Source organism: Pseudophryne corroboree, chromosome 9 (assembly GCF_028390025.1).
Source record: "Pseudophryne corroboree isolate aPseCor3 chromosome 9, aPseCor3.hap2, whole genome shotgun sequence".
NCBI lineage: Eukaryota > Metazoa > Chordata > Amphibia > Anura > Myobatrachidae > Pseudophryne > Pseudophryne corroboree.
Genome location: NC_086452.1, coordinates 243,573,987 through 243,593,854, shown reverse-complemented (window position 1 = coordinate 243,593,854; position 19,868 = coordinate 243,573,987).

Genomic DNA, 19,868 nt, shown 5'->3' with positions numbered 1-19,868 from the left:
AGTATGTATGTATAAAGAAAGAAAAAAAAACCACGGTTAGGTGGTATATACAATTATGGACGGGCTGCCGAGTGCCGACACAGAGGTAGCCACAGCCGTGAACTACCGCACTGTACTGTGTCTGCTGCTAATATATAGACTGGTTGATAAAGAGATAGTATACTCGTAACTAGTATGTATGTATAAAGAAAGAAAAAAAAACCACGGTTAGGTGGTATATACAATTATGGACGGGCTGCCGAGTGCCGACACAGAGGTAGCCACAGCCGTGAACTACCGCACTGTACTGTGTCTGCTGCTAATATAGACTGGTTGATAAAGAGATAGTATACTCGTAACTAGTATGTATGTATAAAGAAAGAAAAAAAAACCACGGTTAGGTGGTATATACAATTATGGACGGGCTGCCGAGTACCGACACAGAGGTAGCCACAGCCGTGAACTACCGCACTGTACTGTGTCTGCTGCTAATATATAGACTGGTTGATAAAGAGATAGTATACTCGTAACTAGTATGTATGTATAAAGAAAAAAAAAAAAACCACGGTTAGGTGGTATATACAATTATGGACGGGCTGCCGAGTGCCGACACAGAGGTAGCCACAGCCGTGAACTACCGCACTGTACTGTGTCTGCTGCTAATATATAGACTGGTTGATAAAGAGATAGTATACTCGTAACTAGTATGTATGTATAAAGAAAGAAAAAAAAACCACGGTTAGGTGGTATATACAATTATGGACGGGCTGCCGAGTGCCGACACAGAGGTAGCCACAGCCGTGAACTACCGCACTGTACTGTGTCTGCTGCTAATATATAGACTGGTTGATAAAGAGATAGTATACTCGTAACTAGTATGTATGTATAAAGAAAGAAAAAAAAACCACGGTTAGGTGGTATATACAATTATGGACGGGCTGCCGAGTGCCGACACAGAGGTAGCCACAGCCGTGAACTACCGCACTGTACTGTGTCTGCTGCTAATATATAGACTGGTTGATAAAGAGATAGTATACTCGTAACTAGTATGTATGTATAAAGAAAGAAAAAAAAACCACGGTTAGGTGGTATATACAATTATGGACGGGCTGCCGAGTGCCGACACAGAGGTAGCCACAGCCGTGAACTACCGCACTGTACTGTGTCTGCTGCTAATATAGACTGGTTGATAAAGAGATAGTATACTACTAATATTATATATACTGGTGGTCAGGTCACTGGTCACTAGTCACACTGGCAGTGGCACTCCTGCAGCAAAAGTGTGCACTGTTTAATTTTAATATAATATTATGTACTCCTGGCTCCTGCTATAACCTATAACTGGCACTGCAGTAGTGCTCCCCAGTCTCCCCCACAATTATAAGCTGTGTGAGCTGAGCAGTCAGACAGATATATAATATATATAGATGATGCAGCACACTGGCCTGAGCCTGAGCAGTGCACACAGATATGGTATGTGACTGACTGAGTCACTGTGTGTATCGCTTTTTTCAGGCAGAGAACGGATATATTAAATAAACTGCACTGTGTGTCTGGTGGTCACTCACTATATAATATATTATGTACTCCTGGCTCCTGCTATAACCTATAACTGGCACTGCAGTAGTGCTCCCCAGTCTCCCCCACAATTATAAGCTGTGTGAGCTGAGCAGTCAGACAGATATATATAATATTATTTATATATAGATAATAGATGATGCAGCACACTGGCCTGAGCCTGAGCAGTGCACACAGATATGGTATGTGACTGAGTCACTGTGTGCTGTGTATCACTTTTTTCAGGCAGAGAACGGATTATAAATAAAACTGGTGGTCACTGGTCACTATCAGCAAAACTCTGCACTGTACTGAGTACTCCTAATGCTCCCCAAAATTAGTAAATCAAGTGTCTCTCTAATCTATTCTAAACGGAGAGGACGCCAGCCACGTCCTCTCCCTATCAATCTCAATGCACGTGTGAAAATGGCGGCGACGCGCGGCTCCTTATATAGAATCCGAGTCTCGCGATAGAATCCGAGCCTCGCGAGAATCCGACAGCGTCATGATGACGTTCGGGCGCGCTCGGGTTAACCGAGCAAGGCGGGAAGATCCGAGTCGCTCGGACCCGTGAAAAAAAACATGAAGTTCTGGCGGGTTCGGATTCAGAGAAACCGAACCCGCTCATCTCTAGTTACTAGGTGGACATGTTCTAGGTGACATAACAAAAGGTTGACATTCATTTTTCACAACTTTTTAATTTTTTTAACTTTTTCATGCTTTACGATCCACGTGGACTAAAATTGGGAACTGTAACCTCCATGTGAGTGAAGCGAGCCATGCGAGGGGATGCGGTGCACTAATTGGGGTTCCCGGTCACTCTACAAAGAAAATTACACGAAAAGCCCTCATGTCAACCTTTTGTCATGTTGACATTGTTCATGTCGTCCTACTGCTTGTGTTGACCTATTTCAGGTGTCGACCTTGTTACTGTTGACCAATAGTGGTCGACCTAGACACTGATGACCTTAGTCTGGTCGACCCTATGAGCCACACCAACATTTTTATGATTAATCCCTAAAAATTGATATACTTGTGTAACACCGCAACAGTGAGTGTTTGCTGACCTTTCTATGACGTCTTCTTTCCTGCTAAGCAGATAGGCAAGTGGTCCCCATTCCCAAACACGGTAAATGAAACACAATCAAAGTCACAATTGCTTTATTAAAGAGAAACTCTTTGACAAAGGCAGTTTCATTGGTTTTATCTGCACCTGAATAGGTTTAGTAAATACACTTTATACTCTGCAATACATTATTGCAACAATTAGAATATAAAGACATTGGATAACCAAATGCAATGACTTAAAGTTGCAATTAAAAGTTATCAGGTGGTTTCCACTGAGGATAGTCCTCATCCCAGTATTATGTATGGATACCCGCTCTGTTCCAATCAGATGCAATGGATATGGATACCCGCTCTGTTCCAATCAGATGAAATTATTTACCACCGTGTGCATGAAAAATATTTGAAGGAGTATATAGTGCAGTATATAGTGCAGTATATAGTGCAATATGTTTAATATATCCTGCATGTGCAATATGTTTAATATATCCTGGAGCTTGAAAAGGTACAGAGGAGGGCAACCAAACTAATTATGGGCATGGAGACAATGGAATACAAGGAAAGGCTTGAAAGACTAGGCATGTTTACATTGGAAAAGCGGAGACTAAGAGGGGATATGATCAACATCTACAAATATATGGGGACAATACACATAGCTTGCGCGGGACCTGTTTTTGGTTAGATCAACACAGAGGACTCGTGGACACTCGCTCAGGTTAGAGGAGAGGAGATTCCGCACAATACGGCGTAAAGGCTTTTTCACGGTAAGGACAATACATGTTTGGAATTCCTTGCCCGAGGGAGTTGTAATGGCGGAAACTGTCAACACCTTTAAGAATGGGTTAGATAAATTCCTAATGGATAAGGATATCCAGGGGTATGGTGCATAGTCATGCATTATAGTTACTATAAATAGGGATAAAATGTAACGGCTGACAGCAGCATCAGTCAGAAATTTTAGTCAAATCATCATGCATAGGAGACCACAAATAGGTTGAACTCGATGGACAATTGTCTTTTTTCAACCTCAGATACTATGTTACTATGTTACTATGTAACATCAATACATAACTATGAACATTCACACTTAAAAATATAAAACAACTGCTATTTGCAATTTTTTAAGCAATTGTTTTAGATTTTTTATGTGTGACTGTTCATTGTAATGTATTGATGTTGTATCACTTGTTTGTGACACAAGTTTTTCTATTAAATGTATTACACTATATTAAACGTAGTACACTATATATTAAATGTATTATACTACTGTATATACTTCTTTAAATATCTTTTAATATTATATCTGAACAAAGAATGTATAAATCATTGCATTTTTGCGGGCGCCAATTGAACTTAGTGCCATATTTTGTGTTAGAAGCACGTCATAGGGTATGGGCAACACCCAATTCTGACACTCAGTTCAAAGGCTGCAACCAGTGCACACTAAGTAGTTTCTTCCTATCTTCATTTGAATTCCTGATGAAGCTGTATCCCTGTCTTTATTTACTGTAGCAGTCCTAGGCTAAGTGCTATGTTACACTCTTTAGCCTTTGCTTTGTTATACTAAGTCTTCAGTCCTGAGGGAACTTTCTCAGTTCAAAGGCTGCAACCAGTGCACACTAAAGAGTTTCTTCCTTACTTCATTTGAATTCCTGAAGAAGCTGTATCCCTGTCTGTATTTACTGTAGCAGTCCTAGGCTAAGTGCTATGTTACACTCTTTATTTAGCCTTTGCTATGTTACATTAAGTCTTCAGTCCTGAGGGAACTTTCTCTGCAGATTATAGGGGCAGTACTAGTGTGTCTCTATTTCAGTATCTGCTCTATATGGGTGTAAGCTGGAAGGGTAGTGTGCCCTGCTATAAATAAGTATTGCTGATGGTAAGTGAGTTGGGTATCTGCTGTACTCACTGTCACCCTGTTTTGTTCAGCTACAATTCAGAACCTTCAGAATACCAGCTCCTGCTGTCAGCCAATGAAAGATTCTCTTTTCTCTTGCCACTCCCCGACCAGGATGGGGTCACCCAGTGGTGCAAGTAAGCAGGAACGCTCAGGTATGGAGTACCCTAAAGAATTTGGCAATGGGTACGCAGTACCACCTGCCACACACTTTGCTTCTGTGACTGCCATTACCACAATTATAATGCACAACAATACAACAAGACCATGGTGCAAGGCAGCATGACGGCACTTCCCACTTTGTCAGGGTTACTGGGAGCGCAACGGTGACGTCATGACCTCACATCATGCTTTCTCCTCTGGCAGCTTTGGCTTGCGTGAAGAGAAGAGCCTGATTGCATTTTACCACAGTGTCCCTTGCAGGGAGCAGCAGGGCAGCTGTTTCCATTCACTCGGCACTGAGCGTCTTTTGTTCTTCTCAGGTTGGGCATGTCCCTGGATTCACTGTGCGGGGTAATTAATTTCAAATATAATGTGGACATTACTATATATTTCTATTATTATAGGTAGTTTGCTATATATTTTTATTGTAATGTGAAATCTACTATATATTTCTATTATTATGATGGCAATACTATATATTTCTATTATACCGGGGCACTACTACAGTTAAAATAGAGGCATTGGTATATATTTTTACTACATTGGGGCATTACTATATATATTTATTATACTGGGGGGTATCACTATATATTTCTGTTATACTAGAGGCATTACTATGTATTTCTAGCCTTGTCTCCAGAGTTCAAAGAAAAGGCACTGTGTCATGTGGCCATGCCGCTAGTATCATGCAGCCACTCCTACTAGTAGCATGTGGCTATGCCCGCTCACAACAAATGACCACACCCATTTTTTCAGCACTCAGTACCACTAAGAAAATATTTCTACTTATACCGCTGGGGTCACCTCAACCCTGACAACAGGACTCTCCTCTCCAGCAAGCAGCCTGCTCCTGAATCCGATGTCACCACTGGCAATCATTTACAAGGCAAAATCATGCATTGTAAATGATTGCCCCTTTAAAGAAATGTCTGAGATCGTCCGGAATCCCACAAATCCGGACTCCGTTACATCCCGCCCTTATTCCCACACCATTTTCCCACGTTATCCCCTCTTTGCTGCCAGCACCAATCTCTCTTATCTATCTCACCCATAGTACATTCATATTTGTATTTGTTTGTTTTTTAGATGTCACATTATTTAGTCCCAGCTATACGCTCTATACACCTCTTTCCTAGATACAGCACAAAATGATTGACAGCTCCCACTTTTTTTTATTTCACAACTTATTCATGTTTTTTTACTCTATTTCATGCTACAAACCTCTTTCATTTTACATGCATTTTAATATCACATTTCTTAGTTATATACATCTACTGTAGGTTTTTTCCAACGCAATAATTAGCAACTTGAGTGGCAACATTTACTTGACATAATAGTTCACATTTATTGTTTTTCTCACATTGCCTGTTGATAAAATAATCAGTTACCTCTATTAGCAAAACACTACAGCATTAAGGCCCCAATACATTGATATATTGAGGCAATGTCACGATTCCCCAACAGCCAGGACAGAGTATCGGGAATATAAAAGAAGTTCAAAAACACTGATTCCTGATCCCAACTGAAAACAGTCGGTATTGGTAAATTAGGGATTTTTAACATGTTTAATTTTCCCAAATCCCTGCTGGATCACTGATCATTGCTGGCCACCAACCTTGGAAATGGACCGTCTCATATATGGGAGCTTTTAGTTTTGGAATTATCTAGTAAAAACCACAATACAGATATCCAATTCTTTGTTTATGTAAAACTAATAAACTAAGTGATTAGTAGAATTAGATGCTAATACAGAGGTGGACACAAATACTGTGATGGCTGTATCTTCATGGTGGTCATTCTGAGTTGTTCGCTCGCTAGCAGTTTTTAGCAGCCGTGCAAACGCTATGCCGCCTCCCACTGGGAGTGTATTTTAGCTTAGCAGAAGTGCGAATGAAAGGATCGCAGAGCAGCTACAAAAAAATTTTGTGCAGTTTCAGAGTAGCTTCAGACCTACTCAACGCTTGTGATCACTTCAGACTGTTCAGTTCCTGTTTTGATGTCACAAACACGCCCTGCGTTCTCCCAGCCACTCCTGCATTTTTCTTGACACGCCTGCGTTTTTTCGAACACTCCCTGAAAACGGTCAGTTGACACCCAGAAACGCCCTCTTCCTGTCAATCACTCTGCAGCCAGCAGCGCGACTGAAAAGCTTTGCTAGACCTTGTGTGAAACTACATCGTTTGTTGTAATAATACAACATGCATGCGCATTGCGCTGCATATGCATGCGCAGAAGTGCCAATTTTTTGCTTGATTGCTGCGAGTGATCGAAATTTGCTAGCGATCAACTCGGAATGACCCCCCCATATGTAGTGAAACTGCAAAGATATTGTAATGCTGAAGCTGCTGAAATGTCGTCCCCCGGCTGCATCTCTAATACACGTACAAATCTGCTGCATCAGTCACAACATACCTGTGTATGACTAGCTATCCCTGTTACCTCTCACAAATGCACAATTACTGTCAATCAATCACATTGCTTCCAAATTCACTCTGTGACATTGGTTATAAATAACAATGTATGTGCAGTGCACCCAGGGCCGGCAACAAGGGGGTCAAAGGGAGCACCTGTACTGGGCCCAGAGGGACCCCAATGGGATATACCACTTAGTGCCCAGCAGAGATGTGAGCCATCTTGTCCAAATAGAGCAGCGAGCTTTAGCGGTGTGGGTGCAGGAGCCTCTCACACACAGTGACTGTGCAGCATGAGTTTGTTCCCACTTTTCCGGGTTCAGCTCTGTGGTAGGCAGTTACAGGATATGGCAGCACCTCTGGCGGTGGGGTCTGCTGCGCAGTGTTCAAATCTGTGTTCTGGGGAGTGCAGCATAGGTGAGTCTCTACCCAGGGTAAGAGTGGCTTGGTGAGGGTATACAGGGCTTTGAGATGGGGTAGGGGAGCTGAGAATGCAACATAGAGCCATTCTGGATAGACAGATTCTGTGGTGTGTTGAAGGAAGTAGAGAGGAAGACACAGACTGTGGCGTATGATGAAGGAATGATGGATAGAAAAATGGCACGCACTCCAATTCTCCTCCACAACTGGCCACAGTGCACAGCTCAGAGTAAAGTATGTATAGAGCAAATAGCGGCACTCAAAGTAGACTCATTGGCGTATCTATAATGGGGCCAGAGGTCCAGGGGGGCCCACCCCACACACACTGCACCCATTTGTTTAATACTTAACTCTCTAGTGTCCCCCATCAGAGCCATCTCTTCATGGCAGCGCAATAGAGTCTGAACACTAGGGGGTACAAATTCTATTGCGCTTGCTGAAAATGTAGCGCAGCGGTCATTTTTACAGAGTTTTGCACATGCGCATTAGGAAAATTTTCAGGAAAATGGCTGCTATGCCATTTTCCTGGAGGTTTGCGCTTGCGCAATAGAGTCTGTGCTTAGACTGTATTGCCACTGTGGAGAAGGAATAGCAGGAGGTAAGTATTAAATCCTTGTGCATCATCAGAGAAGAGGGGGCACCTGATGCAGAAGGCTGCACACGGGCATACTCCTCTCTTAAAGCGCCCCTGAGTATACTTACAAACAAACAACACCACACAGGTGTTGTATCAATGTTTTGGATTTTACTCCGTCATCAGGATATAGTTAGGGATGAGCGGGTTCGGTTCTCTGAGAACCGAACCCTACCGGATTTCACGCTCTGAGCCCCGTTCCGAGTCAGGCTCAGGTTTTCCCACCTGACTTGGAAACCCGAACGAGGCAAAATGTCATCACCCCGCTGTCGGATTCTCGCAGGATTTGGATTCCATATAAGGAGCCGCACGTCATGGCCATTTTCACTACAGTCTCAGAGAGTGTAGTGAGAGGACGTCTCTCCATCCTCAGTATCTGTGTGGGGGGCAGAAAAGTGGGGTGGTGAGTCTAATGCTGTCTTGTGCTGCTCAGTCCAGTTCAGTGTAGTGTCTTATGCTGCATCAGTCCAACCAGTCACAGTGTTGGTGTCCTCTGCTGCTATATGTCCCCAGTGCTGCTGGCTGCTGTATAAGTCCCTTGCATTTTTGCTGTGTTGTCTTGCATCAGACCAGGGGTAGTGTCTTGTGCAGCATCAGTCCAGTGACCAGTCACAGTGGTGGTGTCCTCTGCTGCCATATATCCAGTGTAGCTGTATATGTCCCTTTCATTGGTGCTGTGTTGTCCTGCATTAGACCAGGGGAAGTGTCTTGTGCAGCATCAGTCCAGTGACCAGTCACAGTGGTGGTGTCCTCTGCTGCCATATATCCAGTGTTACTGCTGTCTAATTCCCGTGATACTGGCATATAATTCCTGTGATATTGCAGTATAATTCCAGTGATATTGCCATATAATTCCCGTGATACTAACATATAATTTCTGTGATATTGCCGTATAATTCTTGAAATACTGGCGTATAATTCCTATGATATTGCTGTATAATTCCTGTGATACTGCCATATAATACTAGGAATACTGGCGTATAATTCCTGTGACATTGCCGTATAATTCTTGGAATACTAGCGTATAATTCCTGTGATATTGCCGTATAATTCTCGGAATACTGACGTATAATTCCTGTGATACTGCCATATAATTCCCGTGATACTGGCGTATAATTCCTGTGATATTGCCGTATAATTCCTGTGATATTGCCATATAATTCTCAGAATACTGGCGTATAATTCCCGTGATACTGGTGTATAATTCCTGTGATACTGGTGTATAATTCCTGTGATATTGCCATATAATTCTCCGAATACAGGCGTATAATAAACATTATACTGGTGTATAATTCCTGTGATATTGCTGTATAATTCCTGTGATATTGCCATATAATTCTCAGAATACTAGTGTATAATTCCCGTGATACTGGCATATAATTCCTGTGATATTGCCGTATAATTCCCATGATACTGCCATATAATTCCAGTTATCCTGCTGTATAATTTCATATAAATCCATATAATTCCATATAAATCCAGTCCAGTGGTGCTGTCATATAAGTTCAGTGGTGCTGTCCTGTGCTGTATATTATTTACTCCAAATAAAGGGGTTTTTAATACTTAATCCAAATAATGTTTACAGGGTTTGCCCTGTGAGGTGTAGGGGTACGCTCTCTTGTTCCACATATTGTGTTATATAACGCCAGAAAAATAAGGGAGAACAAACATTTAGAGGATAAAATAGGGAAAGATCAAGAACCACTTCCTCCTAGTGCTGTAGCTGCTGCCACTAGCCATGACATAGAAGATGAAATGCCATCAACGTCGTCTGCCAAGGCTGATGCCCATTGTGATAGTAGAGGGCATGTAAAATCCAAAAAGCCAAATTTCAGTAAAAATACCCCAAAAAAGAAATTTAAATGGTCTGAGGAGAAACATAAACTTGCCAATATGCCATTTACGACACGGATGGCAAGGAACGGCTGAGGCCCTGGCCTATGTTCATGACTAGTGGTTCAGCTTCACTTGACGATGGAAGCCCTCATAACTGAGGCCTTAACACTTATGTTGGTGTTAGACATAAGTCTGGTATCTGTCATTAGTGCAGTGGGATTTAGACAATTGATGGAGGTATTGTGTCCCCGGTACCAAATCCCATCTAGATTCCACTTCACTAGGCAGGTAATACCGAGATTTTGCCATTTAATTCCAGTGATTTGGACGTATAATCATTAATTACAGTGATTTTGCCAATTACTTCCAGTGATTTGGATGTATAATTACAATGATTTTGCCAATTCATTTCAATGATTTGGACGTATAATTATTAATTACAGTGATTTTGACAATTAATTCCAGTGATTTGGACGTATAATTATTAATTACAGTAATGTTGCCAATTAATTCCAGTGATTTGGATGTATAATTCCAGTGATTTTGACAATTAATTCCAGTGATTTGGACATATAATTTTTAATTACAGTGATTTTGTCAATTAATTCCTGTGATTTGGACATATAATTACAGTGATTTTGCCAATTCATTTCAATGATTTGGACGTATAATTATTAATTACAGTAATGTTGCCAATTAATTCCAGTGATTTGGATGTATAATTCCAGTGATTTTGACAATTAATTCCAGTGATTTGGACATATAATTTTTAATTACAGTGATTTTGTCAATTAATTCCTGTGATTTGGACATATAATTACAGTGATTTGGACGTATTATTATTAATTACAGTGATTTTGACAATTAATTCCAGTAATATGGACGTATAATTACAGTGATTTGGATGTATAATTCCAGTTGGAATTGTTTGTGTCACTTGGCTTAGTCATATAGCTACCTCATTGCACCTCTTGACATCTTTGCATGAGGTGCTGTTTGGGGCCTAGTTTTTGAAAAGTGCCATCCTGTCTGACACTGCCGTATGAGTCCAGGGGCACTGCTGCATTAGTCCTGCGGTACTGCCGTATAAGTCCACCAATTGCAGATTTTTTTAAAAATGACAGGGGCATGCTGGAGATGCTGTCAGTGGACCAAACAATTGTGTCCCACTCTTGACATTCAGCTACTGCGTGACACTACTAGATGGGCCAGGTGGTTGTGTCGCTTAGCTTAGTCATACAGCAATCTCGGTGCACCTTTCTTTCTTCTTTGCATCATGTGCTGTTTGGGGCCTTTTTTATATATGCCCTCCTGTCTGCCACTGCAGTGCCACTCCTAGATGGGCCAATTGTTTGTGTCACTTGGCTTAGTCATACAGCTACCTCATTGCACCTCTTCTACATCTTTGCATGAGGTGCTGTTTGGGGCCTAGTTTTTGAAAAGTGCCATCCTGTCTGCCACTGCAGTGCCACTCCTAGATGGGCCAGGTGTTTGTGCCACACACTTGTGTCGCTTAGCTTGGTCATACAGCCACCTCGGTGCAACTTTTAGGCCTAAAAACAATATTGTGAGGTTTGAGGTGTTCAGATTAGACTGGAAATGAGTGGAAATTAATTTTATAGAGGTTAATAATACCGTAGGAGCAAAATTACCCCCAAAATTATGTGATTTTAGCTGTTTTTATATTTTTTTCAAAAATTATCCAGATCAAAAACCAAAACAAAACACAAAAGGGTGGTTTTGGCAAAGCCAAGCCAAAACCAAAACACGAAAGTGGAATTAGAACCAAAACCAAAACACAAAACATGAAAAGTGCCAGCCGCACATCTCCAGATATAGAGTGAACACTACTGTATATCCTGATGACAGAGTAAAATATGAAACATTGGTACAACACCTGCATTAAATTGTTTATTTGCAAGACCACTTTGAGTGCTGCTAGTTGCTCAATACAGTATATATATATATATATATATATATATATATATATATATATAAAAAAATAAAGGGAACACTTAAACAACACAATGTAACTCCAAGTCAATCACACTTCTGTGAAATCAAACTGTCCACTTAGGAAGCAACACTGATTGACAATCAATTTCACATGCTGTTGTGCAAATGGAATAGACAACAAGTGGGAATGATAGGCAATTAGCAAGACACCCCTAATAAAGGAGTTGTTCTGCAGTTGGTGACCACAGACCACTTCTCAGCTCCTATGCTTTCTGGCTGATGTTTTGGTCACTTTTGAAAGCTGGCGGTGCTTTCACTCTAGTGGTAGCATAAGATGGAGTCTACAACCCACACAAGTGGCTCAGGTAGTGCAGCTCATCCAGGATGGCACATCAATGCAAGCTGTGGCAAGAAGGTTTGCTGCGTCTGTCAGCGTAGTGTCCAGAGCATGGAGGCGCTATTGGAGACAGGCCAGTACATCAGGAGATGTGGAGGAGGCCGCAGGAGGGCAACAACCCAGCAGCAAGACCGCTACCTCCGCCTTTGTGCGAGGAGAAACAGGAGGAGCACTGCCAGAGCCCTGCAAAATGACCTCCAGCAAGCCACAAATGTGCATGTGTCTACTCAAACGATCAGAAACAGACTCCATGAGAGTGGTATGAGGGCCCGACGTCCACAGGTGGGGGTTGTGCATACAGCCCAACACCGTGCAGGACGTTTGGCATTTGCCAGAGAACACCAAGATTGGCAAATTCGCCACTGGCGCCCTGTGCTCTTCACAGATGAAAGCAGGTTCTCACTGAGCACATGTGACAGACGTGACAGAGTCTGGAGACGCCAAGGAGAATGTTCTGCTGCCTGCAACATCCTCCAGCATGACCGGTTTGGCAGTGGGTCAGTAATGGTGTGGGGTGGCATTTCTTTGGGGGGCCGCACAGCTCTCCATGTGCTCTCCAGAGGTAGCCTGACTGCCATTAGGTACCGAGATGAGATCCTCAGACCCCTTGTGAGACCATATGCTGGTGCGGTTGGCCCTGGTTCCTCCTAATGCAAGACAATTCTAGACCTCATGTGGCTGGAGTGTGTCAGCAGTTCCTTCAAGATGAAGGCATTGATGCTATGGACTGGCCCGCCCGTTGCCCAGACCTGAATCCAATTGAGCACATCTGGGACATCATGTCTCACGCCATCCACCAACACCACGTTGCACCACAGACTGTCCAGGAGTTGGCGGATGCTTTAATCCAGGTCTTGGAGGAGATCCCTCAGGAAACCATCCGCCACCTCATCAGGAGCATGCCCAGGCATTGTAGGGAGGTCTTACAGGCACGTGGAGGCAAAACACCCTACTGAGCCTCATTTTGACTTGTTTTAAGGACTTTACATCAAAGTTGGATCAGCCTGTAGTGTGTTTTTCCACTTTCATTTTGAGTGTGACTCCAAATCCAGACCTCCATTGGTTAATAAATTTGATTTCCATTGATAATTTTTGTGTGATTTTGTTGTCAGCACATTCAACTATGTAAAGAACAAAGTATTTATTAAGAATATTTCATTCATTCAGATCTAGGATGTGTTATTTTAGTGTTCCTTTTATTTTTTTGAGCACTGTGTTTATATATATATATATATATATATATGGTCATCCGGCAATTGGTCCTCAAAGAGTTAATGCTGGGGTGCCATCCTTAATTGAATCAGAGGCGGCACTCCACAGGCATGGTGTATCCAAATATGTATTAAAACATTGTGTTAGAAAACGACATCAGGTCAAATCAAACAAAACTGCAAAAACTGGAAGTTACATATCAATGATGTTTCAAGGCTGTCATGCCTTTTCATTAGGTTGGGTAACCATAGTGCAAACAAAGCAATCCAAACGTGAACGGAAAAAAAAAATATATATATATTTCTTATATACTGCCGCAAATTCTGTTGTGCTTAAATATATATAAATCTGAGGGGCCCCCAGCGGTATTACTGTACCGGGCCACAAGATTTCTGTTGCCGGCCCTTGTGCACCTCAGGATCATACACAGTACAAAAAAAAGCATAATTGTGAAAACATTGGCATATCATTCACACCTGCATCTTGCACTGAATCCTACTAAAACAAAAATACTGTATGGCAAATAAATAAAGCAATATAATACTTTTCACATTTTATAGTAATTTATCTTCCCTATTGCACTATCATTAATTATATTTCTTAGGATTTGCAACATTTCTTTTTCCAAATTGCCCTCAATTTCCTTTTTCTATCCAGCTTTGTAATAAAATTAGCACAATCAGCTATAAATGTTTACAAATACAGAGGCAATTCAGACATTAAGAAATCATATTTTTTTTCACAATTCATTAACTGATTAACTATTTTATATATATATATATATATATATAAAAGAAAAAATATCTCTGTGGAGCGCTCTTATTCTATAAACTGATATAATTAGATAATTATTGGCGGATGTTATATAAAGAGAGGATGACCTTACACATTTAGACACCCATATTAGAATCACATTTATCTCTTTATTAAAAGATTTAGATTTAAAATGAATTAATCATGAAAATTTCTTTTACATTGAAGATACAGTTGTATATTTCAGCATTATTCATATAAAAAATATATATAAAACAATATAATGAGCTTGCACCCAACGCGTTTCATCTATATCGACTTCTTCAGGTTTTTTTTTCTAAATAACAGCTCTCTGTTTAAATTGGAATAACTGTAGCATTCATAAAAGGTATGGAGTTCTAATTGGACCAAAGTTGTACTGAAAAATATTTAAAACTAAGTTGAAAAACTTGAAGAAGATTATTCCCAGAGTATGATAGTGATAAAGATGGAAGCCATATTTGTTCATAGGACTCCATTTTATAATTGACATCTTACAAACTGTTTCAAATTGTTTTTCAGCTTTGAACTGACACAGGAAAGAGTGTAGACCTGTACTCTGTTTGAACCCATATTGTGAAGCTGTGACCTTTATCTAAGATAAACTCCTTGCACAAATATATTATCAGCAGCTAAATGTGAAGGCTGCAAAGGCATTTGTCAGTTTGCGGTATAACAGGAACGGAAGCAGACCCAGACATATGTAGATTATGAGTTTAACAAAAGTCCACTGTTGCCCCACGTAAAACCGCAAACTGGAATTATAGCGTTGCTAAGAAGATAGTTTATTAACCAATAGGATAAGAAAAGTATGTTAACCAACAGAATTAAAGAGATCATTAACCAATAGGATTATGTTTTGTGTAAGGAAGCTACGCCACTGTATGGAAATATGTACCTCTTTATAATGTAATGTTTTCAGGAAATAAAGCAGCTCTGCACTATTATTCCTCACTGAACATACGTGGCTAGTTATTACAAATGTTAATTTGTTGACTGGTCACTGGCTGCAGCCGTGTATGAACCTGATGCTGACTGACTGAATGCGTGCTTGAACTTGGTTAAGCAAAGGGTGCCCTTTCCTGGGTTCACCTTTATCATATGGAGGTTCCGAATCCGAGATCCCACATCACCTGTTGAACAGCGGACGACTGGGTGGACGGTTCCTGGACTGAGACTCAAAACCCATGCATGGTACGTAGAGATATTTCTCTGTAGACTCTCATTCCTGCTACCTGTCCACTCTGTTCCGCTGGGAGACAGAGATTCGGGATTGCGTGCGCAAACGTCACTCAGTAAACAGGTTTTTCTCATTTTCATTCTATCTCTTGCTTATATGTGCTTATATATGTTACAAAGGCGTATGAATCAATGAATGGAAGTGTGAATTTATCCTGAGTATTTAGAGTGTGCATACATAATCAACTGACGGGTTATTAAACCGGATGTTGCTGCAGCCGCCGTCACTGGTGGTAGTGGCTCCCGGGACCCGTGTACTTGAAGTGTATACCTCAAATAACAGGCGAGTTGAGTGGCGTAGTTAAAGCGTCCAATGAATCTGGTCAGGTGTTTTGGTGTGGTAGCGATCCTACACACATACTCAGATGACCCATGTGGCATCTGAGGGCTAGAACACTGTCTTGTTTGTCTTATAAAGAGAACTAGAACATAGATTAATCATTGTTACAGCAGTATAAATGTAAATTAGTGTAGGGAGACTTTAGTAAGAACTCAGAGTTATGAAACAAACTTGTCCCCTTGGTAAGTGTGTAGTACTTTTAGTAAAGGCACACCACGATCAGACATTTTATTTACAGTATATTTGTAGTCCAGGAGAAGCTCCCCTATTTTCTGAACCTTGGGAAGAAGGATTTGACATTTTTGCACCAATTTGTTGCCATTTCATTCCTACAGTAAGAGACATTGGAAGGAAGTGGTCTGATATACTGTCTGAATTAAAAGATTCAGAGCAGTATATTGTACACAATATAAGAGTCTAAATTGTACTCATAGTAGAATATCATTGCATCTGATTTGCATACCTTGTTTGTATTATGAAGTACGTCCTGTCGCTTTAAAAATTATAGCGTACAGAGTTAAGAAAAATCAGGAACAGAAGTCATTTAAAACTTTCTTTTTCTCTCTCTTCTGTGAGTTGTAACCACAGACCACTACAAACAGTGAATGCAAGTTAAATGTCCTGTCAGGATTGTGTCTGCATAGCAATCATACATAAGTTAGGGGAGGGACATCCATTTATTTTAAAAGCAGTAGTGTACTCTGCAGAAGAAGGGGTTTGGGAAAATAGAGAAAACCCAGATGATGTGTTCATATTGATGGGATGTCATTTCATTCCAAAAGATTGTGACATAGGTAAAAATTGGTTACAGATCACCTCTGTTCCAGGCAATTATCCTCACAGTTGTATCTCTGAGGATCCGTTAGATCCAGGCTACTGATATTTCCCGGATTTTGAATTCTTACTGGCCATAAGAATGGGAAATACAAATACTTATCCTTCGGATGAAGCACCTCGGAGTGCCATGGACATTATGAAAAATGTACATGGTGAGCAATGCTTGAAGGGTATGAGACGATTGTTTCAACGGGCAGAAGTGACTACTGATGGCATTCTAGACCCGGATAGGTTGAAACAAATTAGAGTAACCTATGGGAGATATGTGAAGGATAATAAACTGGAGCGTAGGCTTCAGTTGTGGATTGACACGGCTGAATTACTTCAGTATGAAAAAGAGTTAGAAGAAGTAGACCAAATTCAGGAACAACTGTCCCTAATAAGTTTGGGTGACTGGGAAGATGTAGACGCAACAAGACAGGACACAATGATACAAAAAGGTCCCAAGAAAATCAAAGGGTATCCTTACTGGGCATGTCCAACGTGTGGACATTGTAACCCACCAGATGACACAATATGCCCAGTTTGTCAAACACCCTGGTCTTACACATGTAAACCCTGTAAAGGACCAAATGTTAGAAAATCCGTTAGGTTTAGAAAATCTATCAGTGAATGGCTGCCATTACTTAAAAGTAAGAAACCTACAAAATAGACTTGGAGATGCAGATGCCCTAAACTTATACATTGGCAAACTAAAGAGTGCACAGCATGTAATGTCAAAAGACCAGGAGTGCATCCTAAACAAACTGGATGTGTGGTCTCTAGTCTGGCATCTGCACCTCCAGCATATAATGTACCCGAAGGCTCAGTCCCCTATGGATTGTATCCGGTATGTACACAGGATTCAATCACACCGGCTGTAGCAGCTGCGAATGGCAATGAAGCGCAGGCAGAGCGGCGCAGAACCACAACATGGTACAAGCCATGGACAAATACAGAACTGTTAACAATAGTCAAGGACATGCCAGATATTAAACTTCAACCCATGGGGTTTCTTAGGCAGGTTAAAAGATTAAGAACAATTTACAATGCTACATGGCTAGATCTAGATGAAGTAACAAAAGCCTCTGCAGGAGAGCTGATCGCAGGTCAAATAGAGCTAATGCAGCCTAACCCTCCAGGTGAAGCACTTGCTATACCTGCTGAAAATGAGTGCAAAGCTTGTGCTTCTGGCCAGACGTGGATAGCAAAGTGTGAACTTTTCTGTAATCGCCTGGTAGAGAATGCACCAGCAGCACAAGAACACAGACATAATAAAACAGAATCAGTACAGCAGTACTATGAGATCATGCATAGATGGCATACTGATCAAGGCTTTAATATGACAGAGCCTAGAGACATTAGAGTATTCAAGACTGCCTTCCTTAATGGCCTATCCCCCGCTCTAAAGGAAGAATTGTACCGTAGCAGGCCAGAAGCAGGGACATTGGCTCCAGATGTGATGCTCACTATCTTGCGTGCCATTGAACATAATAATCAGGAAAAGGCTGACAAAAAGAAGTCAGCTCCACAGACTATTTATCTGGTCCAACAAGCACCAGGTAAATGTCAACAGGATACCCACAAACAGGGCTCTGATAACAGATTTAGATCCACTGCTGACACAGCAAGGAGACTAGGTCTGTATTTTGCCTGCAATAAAAAGGGTAATCTTAAAAAGGACTGTCGGAAATGGAAAAATCAGCAAGCCAATTTGAAAAAACCATTTCAGAGCAGCCACAATCCCCAAGACAAACACAAATCAGATTAGGAACACGGCCCCCGAGTGCCCACCTTTCCCTGTAGAGTATCTAAGGCAGGACCCCAATGTAATTTACCCCTAACTCTTGATGGAGGCTCAACTATCCAGTGTTTGATGGACACCGGGGCAGCCAGGTCTGTAATAAGGAAAGACTTAGTGCCCAAAAATCTAATTTCAGTCGATCAAGTACCTGCTACAGGTTTACATGGTCAAACACAGTTCCTACAACAATCCAAACCAGTAAAAGTTTCTGGCCCAGAGGGTAAATCAGTTGTCACACAGTTTCTCATATCTGAAGACTGCCCAGTAAACTTAATAGGAGCAGATCTTTTATCTGCCCTAGAAGCCTGTATAATATTTAAAAATGGAACTGTGTCGATTTCAACTCATGCATGTGACAACCAAAGAATTGCTTTTGATACGTACATGTTTGTCTCATCTCAGGAGTGTGACTCCCCGAGTACTTCACTTCCTGAATTGCTTCAAACATTACCACAGGACCTGTGGTCAAGCAGCAAAGTAGATGTGGGTTTACTCCCAGTAACACCAGTGGCTATCAAATTGAAGCCCAATGTACAACCAGTTAAAATGAAACAGTATCCCCTAAACAGTGAACAGGTAGAGGCAATAGGAAAACAAATTGGGGATTATGTTAAGGCAGGGGTCCTTAAGACATGCAGGTCCCCTTGGAATACGCCTCTGTTTCCCATTAGGAAACGTTCCCAAGTAAATGATAAGCCCTCTTCGAGGCTTATTCATGACCTAAGGGAGGTCAACAAGAGGATGATCATAGATAGTCCTATTGTTCCCAACCCGCACACACTTCTCAATCAGATTCCAACTAGTGCTACAGTATTCACTGTCCTCGATCTTGCTAGCGCATTTTTCAGTGTGCCTATTACTGAGGATAGTCAGTTACTGCTAGCCTTTACTTTTAACGGACAACAGTACTGCTGGACAAGGTTGCCTCAAGGAGGAGCAGTAAGTCCCAGTGGATTTAGCGAGGCTATGGCATTAGTCCTTCAAGAATGGGCACCAGAAAATGCGTCCACAGTACTGATACAATATGTAGATGACCTACTTTTGTGTGCAGATGACAGACAAAAATGTGAACAGGATACATATTCTTTGTTATTGTTTTTACACAAAAAGAATTGTAAGGTATCCAAGGACAAGTTACAGTATGCACAGGACAAAATACAATTTTTGGGTCATTGTATTTCTGCTAATGCTAAACACATTACTGCAGAGAGGAGAAACGTAATTTCATCAGTTAAACCTCCTCAGACACTTAAACAACTCAGATCCTTTTTAAGACTAATCACTTATTGCAGAGAGTGGATTATAGGCGCATCACAAAAACTGCAAGTGTTATATGATGCCCTAAAGGGAC